We start from the raw sequence: 8,111 nt of genomic DNA, 5'->3' as shown, positions 1-8,111 counted from the left end.
ACGTTGCCCTGATTGTTGGGTCCTTGTCTCCCAATGCCCTTAGGCTCCTTTCAACAAGCCCACGGTCTCTGCTGGCTTCTTAGGACTCCAAGAGAAATCGCACCCAAAGGCCACATTTTTCAGATTAGTGAACTGAGTCCCCGAGACGTGGAGCGACTTGCCCAATGTCGCACAGCTTGTTAGTGGCAGAGCCCTGTTACCCAAAGCTGCTGTTAGAAATGGCCGATAAAGGGATTAGTACTGATTTCTTTTTTCTTGCCTTTTTTTAAATGGGAATTTTCAAACACACAATATTGGAATAGTATAGTGAACCCCATGTACCCATTACCCAGCTTCAACAATTCTCAACAACTGGCCGTTATTTTATTCATCTATGCATACCTTCCTATGCCCCATTCCCCCAACTTTAAAACAAATCCCAGACATCGTATTGTAATGACTTTATATTGTAAATACCTAAATATCTATTGCTAAGTGATAACTCTTTTAAAGAAAGCATAAACAATATTATTATCACCTCTGAAAATATTAACATTAGCTCCATAATATCATTTACTATCCAGTCAATATTCAGATTTCCCTGCTGTTTTGTCTTATTTTACAGTTATTCAAACTGGGATCCAGACAAGGCCTACATGATTTATTTGGTCAGTGGGTTATTCTTTAACAAGGGACTATGCCTTCCCCAGGCTAAGGAGGTATATTTTGTGGTGCTGCCATTTTAAAAACGTTGCTGTAATCATGGCTACCTCTATTCTCTTTACCCCTAAGGATAGTTGTAGGTAAGAGGCCCTGGAAGAGATGTAGAATGTTTTTGTAGGTGTAGCCCTGTATCTCTGTGTGTGACAGGTGAGCTTCAGGGCAAGGAGACATTTGTCTGGCCTGAGACCCACCTCAGCATTGCTTGGGTAGAAAGGCACAGCCTAATCCATTTATTTTTGGGCTCATTTGCAACATTCAGCACAGCTCTGGTTCTGTGCTGTATAGTAAGTAGGGATAGGAGTAAATACGAATAATAAGGCAACTGCAAAAAGATCCATCTTTGAATTGGTGAATTTAAACATATTGAAATATATATATATATATATATATATATATATATATATATATATAAAGTGGGGAGCTGGTAATTTTACTTTTTATTTTATGTATGCATTTACCTATAGAAATGCATACATAGTTTCCCCAAGAATGTTTATAGCAACACTATTCCATATAGTGTAAAACTAGAAACAACTCAAATGGCCATCTACAGTAGACTGGATAAATTGTGGTATATTCACCCAATGGAATACTAAACAGCCATAAAAGTGTCTACAGCTGTAGGCAACAACATGGATATATGTTATAAATATACTGATCAGTTAAAGAAGGCAAACATAAAAAGCAATAAATATTACATGATTCCATTTATATAAAGCTCAAAGGCCGACAAAATTAATCTACAGTGTTAGAGGCCAGGATAGTGGTTGCCCTTGGAAGGGTAGTTGCTGGAAGGAGACTTGAAGAGGCTTTTGGAATGCTGGTGATGTTTTCTTTCCTAATCCGGGTATGCTCATGTCATGAAAATTCACCTAGATGTACACTTTGATTTGTGCAATTTTCTGTGTGTAATATTTCTGTAAGCATTTTACATAAAGCTTTTTAACATAAAGCGTTTTTGAAAAATTCAGTCTATCTTGTCCCTCTCCCCTTCCCTCTTCCCACTGGTAACCACTAGTTTGTTCTCTAAATCTGCAACTCTGTTTCTTCCTTGTTATATTCACTAGTTTGTTTTATTTTTTTAGATTCCACATATAAGTGATATCATACAGTATTTGTCTTTCTCTGTGTGACTTATTTCACTAAGCATCATATACCCTCCAAGTCCATCCATGTTGCTGAAAATGGCAACATTTCATTCTTTTTTTCGGTAGAGTAGTATTCCATTGTATATACATACCACATATTCTTTATCCATTCTTCTGTTGACGGACACTTAGGGGTAGGGGATTAAGAGGTACAAACTATTATGTATAAAATAAATAAGCAAAAAGGGTATATTGTACAACACAGGGAATATAGACAATATTCTGTAATAACTATAAACTGAATATAACCTTTAAAAATTGTGACTCACTATGTAGTACAACTTATATAATATTGTACATCAACTATACTGCAATAAAAAATTTAAAAAATAGACACAAAAAAAGAAAAGGTGGAAGCAAATTTAAAAAATAAAATAAAATAAAGCATTTTGAGGGAATTCCCTGGCAGTCCAGCGGTTAGCGCTCTGAGATTTCACTGCCGAGGGTCCGTATTCAATCCCTGGTCGGGGAACTAAGATCCCGCAAGCCACACGGCGCGGCATGGCCAAAAAAAAAAACTCAGTGTAACTCATTCATGTTCTCAAATTTTTTTGAAAAATGAACTTAGTTTGAATAGTGTGATAAAGTTCACAGAATTTACTTAATTGTCATTGCACTCAGTGGTTTCAAACAACAAATACATTTTAATAATGAGCTTCGTTGTATCATAGGCCTTGAGTTGAACTTTGCTCTGCTGTAGCACATATCTCAGTCAGCGTTTTCCTGAACGAACAAAGGATGGGACTTTCCACTGTTTATGGCCAGCCAACATTAGGGAGCATCTTCACTTTGATTCTTCTGATGATGGTGTGATAGAAAAGGCAGGACACCAAGAGAGAGCAAGCAAAAGGCTTTACACTCCTTCCTTCCTGCTTAAATATGAAATTAAGGGACATGTAAATAGCAGGTGTTGCTGGAGGGATCTTCAATTATCTGAAGAGTTCTGGTCCCAGGCTTGCTTGGCCATGGTGTGGACCCCTGGCTGGAGACAGGTGGCCAACTGTTTCAGCAGTTTGTGTGTTCTGATATCTCCTATGGGGAGAAATGGCAGGCTCCTTGTCATATGCAATCATATTTATTTGGGTGAGACATAAATAAATAAGTAGATGAATTTCCTTCCAATTTATTTATAGAGGCACATGGAAATCAGATATTATCTTTAATTTTTTGATCAATCTTAGAGAATTTTAAATTGCAAATTTAAAATGTTCCATTGAAATTGTCCTTTGGAGAAAGGTAAGGAAGAGAAGGTTGGAGAAACTTCACACTCCAGTGACCGCAGGCTCAACCATGGAAACTTAGTCAGTTGGGGCAAAGATCTCCTTTAAAGTTTAAATCTACCCATCTGTTGTGTGTCATTATCATTACAGCTCTTTAATGTTTACTGAGAAGGAACAAGAAGTTCTCTGAGATATTTAATATTTTAACGAAAAGGATTTTCTTTACTCTCCTAGGAATGTAACCTTTTACCATAAGGCTTGTAATGACTATGCAGCTTGTAAGACATTCACTAAAGGGACATTGCATTGATGTTTCTGAGTTAAAGAGTGCAGTTGTTATTGGCCTTTGGGTTTGTTTCCCTAAGCAGCAAATAAACCTGCTGAACCTGTGATGCTTAATCCACCCACGTGTAGAAATGAAATGTCCAGGCTCATATTAATTAACCGTCCATTGTAGACAGTGCAGTTTCTTGTTCAACAGAGGGCACTGGACTCATTCATTTCTCCTTCTGTAGAAAAATCTAAGGTGCTTGTGACACGTCTAAACCAAGCACAGCGTGAAGCTCAATTCTTCAGCAGACCTCTGTATAGAAAGGGCAAGCAAAACAAAACAAAACAGAATAGAAAACAAAAGAAAGGGCAAGCAAGTGGATTTCTACACAGAGAAGCTTCCAGCAGGGATCACAGGGTTCCATGCTCTCCCTTCTCAGGGTAGAGATACAGCCTTATTGTGTGGGCCCCAGGGGCTGCCTTTCGTAGGGATCACGGCCCTGATTCCACTGTCCTCATCTGTCCTCCTGAGAAGGAAGTCTTCCATGGTGGTACCATGTCTCAGGTCTCAGGGGAATCATCCTGAGGTTCTCCCATAATGGTATCCCACGCAGGTGAATTCAGGGGTACGGCATATGCTTTTCTGCTAAAATATCTGTTTATACTGCAGATTTAATATTCTGTCTGGGAGTAGTCTCATTCATTCAGAGAATATTTGTTAAACATCCAAGGCAGCCTTTACTATGCTCAGCCACAAGAATCAGAGGAGAATGGGAGGGGCTGCTGGAGAGGCCACAGGATCCTTTTCCGGTATACACTCTGCTCTGTGGCATCCTGTGTCTTCATTGTACCCTTTTCCCTCCAGGCAACAAGACTGTATGTATAGTTTTGATAAAGTGCATAATATTCCTAAGAAGCATCATTTAACCTTCCCCCAAAGGACATGGGGGCGAAAAAGGCTGATGCTAATATAAAAATGGAAAAAGGCAAGACTCAAAAAAGAGAACTGTTGAGGGCTGTTTGACCTTCCCTCGTGGACGATGTCCTTTGGCACCATTTCAATGCTCTTTGTCTCCTCCTGCCAGGAGACAGACACGTTTTCCCAGGGCAGCAACATCTTTTATCCACAGACCATTTCAGAAATGTTATCTGTGAATTGCCAGCAGAGGTGGAAGGGGTTTTTGCTAAAACTGTTGACAGAGCAAAGCTGCTGCCCGATCAAAATCCAGCGACTTGGAACTCCTGGGCTGTAGTTTTTAGAGGTTAGAATCCGACAACGGTGGGCAGAGAGCGAGATTTCATTGGGAAGAAGTGTCTCTGTTTTGACTGGGCAAGGTGGATGCAAATGTGGCGGTAATGGATGGTGGAGGTGTGGTGTTGTTGAGACATTCAGACACTCTGTGGTTTATGCAGTCCAGTAAGTTTGCTGCCCTGCAGTGATTATTCAAAGTACAAATATGGCTATGTCACCTGCTGCTTAAACTCCTTCACAGGCTCTTTGCCCTTGCCCATTGCTCTCAGGATAAAGCCTAAGCTTCTTAGCCTGGCAGAGAAGGTGCTTCACTCTTTGGCCCTAGCATCTTTCTTGCCGTCCCCCTTCCCTGCCCTTTGTGGTCCAGCAATACCGAATTACTTGCAGTTGTCCCAAGCATCATGCTGATCCCTTTGTCTTAATTTACCTCTTTGAAAGAATCCCCATTCATACTTGAGGTCACCTCCTCCAGGAAGCCTTCTTTGACCTTTCCTAGACTGGGCTAGATGCCCCTACTCTGTCTCCCCTTCTAAACATTCAGTTCTGTAAGGACAGGGATTGTGATTTTTAAACCTTAGATCCCCTAGCACCCAGCATGGGGCCTGCTGGATCTCCGGCCCTCCCAAGGGGGTGGAGAGAGGAAGGGGCTGGGCTATCTTTCAAACTCAAAATCACATGATTCACTCCACCTTCCCAGGGGTGAGCCAGAGGAGAAACCAGAAGGAAACAACAGGAATGTCAAATAGCTCAATCCCCGCCCACAACAGAATCAACTGCTGAGTTTGCTCTCCAGAATTTACACTACAGTATTGCTAAATGAACCTCCTTTCTACAAGCTTCTTTCTTTTATTCTTTCTGTTTTTTTTTAAATTAAAAAGTCTTTTAAATAAAAGTAATATGCATCCTTGGTTTAAAAAAACACTAACAGTATATAGAGATGGGCTCATCATGAAAAGCAAAGGTCTCCTGTTCCAACTCCCTCTGAGCCCAGAGGCATGCTATTCTACTCCTTTGGCTATCTCTTCTATGATTTCCTTCAGTTCTCTACTATCTCCTGATTTGGCAGACTGAGCTATTTAAGGCACAAAGCTGACCATGTCACCCCACCCCACCCCGTCTGAAACTGATAGCTGCCCTTTGGAATAAGGTCAACTCCTTAACAGGGCCAACCAGGCCTGCTTCTTCCGGTCCTCCTGCCACCCTTACCCACTTTTCTGTTTTCTTCTTTTTTCCTGTCTATGTACATTTTCAATTTTTACATCTTTAGAGTGACATCCCCTCCTCTCCCCCAACCATGGCTTTGTGGAATCCCCTCCCCTTGACTGTGGGCTGGACTTTAGTGACTTCTTCTAAGGAATAGAATTTGGCAGAAGTGATGGGATGTCACCTTCATGGTTAGGTTACCAAAAGACTCTGGCATCTGTCTTGCTCCCTCTTTTGCTCTCTTACTTGCTTCTTCTGAGGGAAGCCAGCTGCTGTGTTGTAAACTGCCCTGTAGAGAGGTCCAAGTGACAAGGAACTAAATGGTAACAGCAACAGCCCATAGGAATCCTGCCAACAACCACACCTGTGAGCTCTGAAGTGGATCCTTCCCCAGTCAAGCCTTTGGATGAGCCTGCAGCCCCAGCTGACACCTTAACTACAGCCTTGTATGAAACCTTGAGATGACCTAGATTAGCCCAGAGTCCTGACCTGCAGGAACTGTGTGATAATAAATTTTTGTTGTCCCAAGCTGCTAAATTTTGGCATAATTTGTTACACAGCAATAGGTAACTAACACAATCATTATGCCATTTTTTTTCCTGTTCAGTCATAGAAGAGGAAACAGGTTTTTAATTGCCCCTCGCTTAACTTCCCCTTCCCATACCCCCTCAAAAACTATTAACAGACTAGGTGTTCCTTCCACGTCTGTTTCTGTGCTCATATAATTGTATAAAAAATACTGTGTGTGTGTGAGACTTATTAGGCCATTCCATTATTTATTCTTTTTTTTTTTTTTTTTTTGCGGTACGCGGGCCTCTCACTGCTGTGGCCTCTCCCGCTGCAGAGCACAGGCTCCGGATGCGCAGGCTCAGCGGCCATGGCTCACGGGCCCAGCCGCTCCGCGGCATGTGGGATCTTCCCGGACCGGGGCACGAACCCACGTCCCCTGTATCGGCAGGCGGATTCTCAACCACTGCGCCACCAGGGAAGCCCCCATTATTTATTCTTGAACAGCATTTTCTGGCTTCATTTCTGACACAGGTACCCAAAGTACCCCTGGCATCCATCAATCATAGTTGTGCCCTCTTCCCTCCCAAAAGGAAATCCTAAAGAATCTTGTAGTTTACATAAGCAATTAGCAGCAGCTGGCAAGAGCCACAGAAATATACATGCTTCTATTGGAATATGTCCATGGGAATCTGGGACTCAGCTTTAGGGTCCTAAAAAACACAGACAGCCCTGAACAATAGAGCACACGCTGCTCTGAAATCACAGCCCTCAGAACAGTGGGACTGCAAAATGAAAGTGCTTTTATTTTAAACAAACTTCCCAGCTTCTCTGCAGCCAAATGAGTGTCATTCTTCCAAGGGGGACATTGTTCAAATAATTTCTGGAATCCTTCTTTGCAAATTGCCTTCCCCAGTCTGTTTCCATGAAGTATAAGAACACTGGGCTTCGGCCTCCAGACAGTCCTCATTCTTTGACCCTCCCCAAACCGCATTCCCTAATGGGCTGACCCTTCTTGTGCCCTGGCTGAAATATCCCCTCCTCAGGGCTGCTCTGCCCATTCTCAGGCAAGCTCCACTCCTCCTGTGACTTGCCCCTGGAGCACTTTCTTCCCCTTGGGTGGCCCTTGTCATGAAGTACTAGAATCATTTAGATGTCGTTTGCCACAGCTAGACAGAACCCTGTGAGGGCAGGGATTTTATGTCTTATTTACTATTGTATCCCCAGGGTCAGGTCCCAGCCCTGCAACACAGTAGGCCCTCAATAAACAATTGTTAAATGAATGTAAAAGCCTGTTTGCAAAACTCAAATCCATCATCAGAGGACCCAAATTTGTCACCCTTAATAAAAGGAACAGCTGGCATGTATCAAGAGCTTACTGAGGACCCAGCACTGGGCTCTCAATAGGGCATTATTTCCTTTGATCCACACGACAATGCTGTATGCTGGGAACTGTCATCCCTGATTTACAGATGAGGAAATTGAGACTCAGAGCAATGAAATCGCTTGCCCAAAGCCACAAGGTTTGGAGGCTGTTCAACTCTGAAGTTCAAACTTTTAACCATTGTGCTATACCATTTTTTTCTTGTTAAATAGAAAAAAAAATGTTTTGGAAATTTAAAAAATACAGACATGTACAAAGGAAAAAAACCACTAATCTAGACTCGCATCAAGCAGAAGTTTAACTGATGTTAACATCTTGGCCTATTTTCTTTCACCTTCCTTTCTTCTTTTTCTTTCTCCACTCCTCTTTATTGAGAACATTCAGAGGAGTGTGCTGGAGGCCGCAGCAGCCACTTCTAAAGAAAG

Source organism: Pseudorca crassidens, chromosome 2, assembly GCF_039906515.1.
Source record: "Pseudorca crassidens isolate mPseCra1 chromosome 2, mPseCra1.hap1, whole genome shotgun sequence".
In the NCBI taxonomy this organism is placed as follows: Eukaryota; Metazoa; Chordata; class Mammalia; order Artiodactyla; family Delphinidae; genus Pseudorca; species Pseudorca crassidens.
This window is presented reverse-complemented; position numbering follows the sequence as displayed.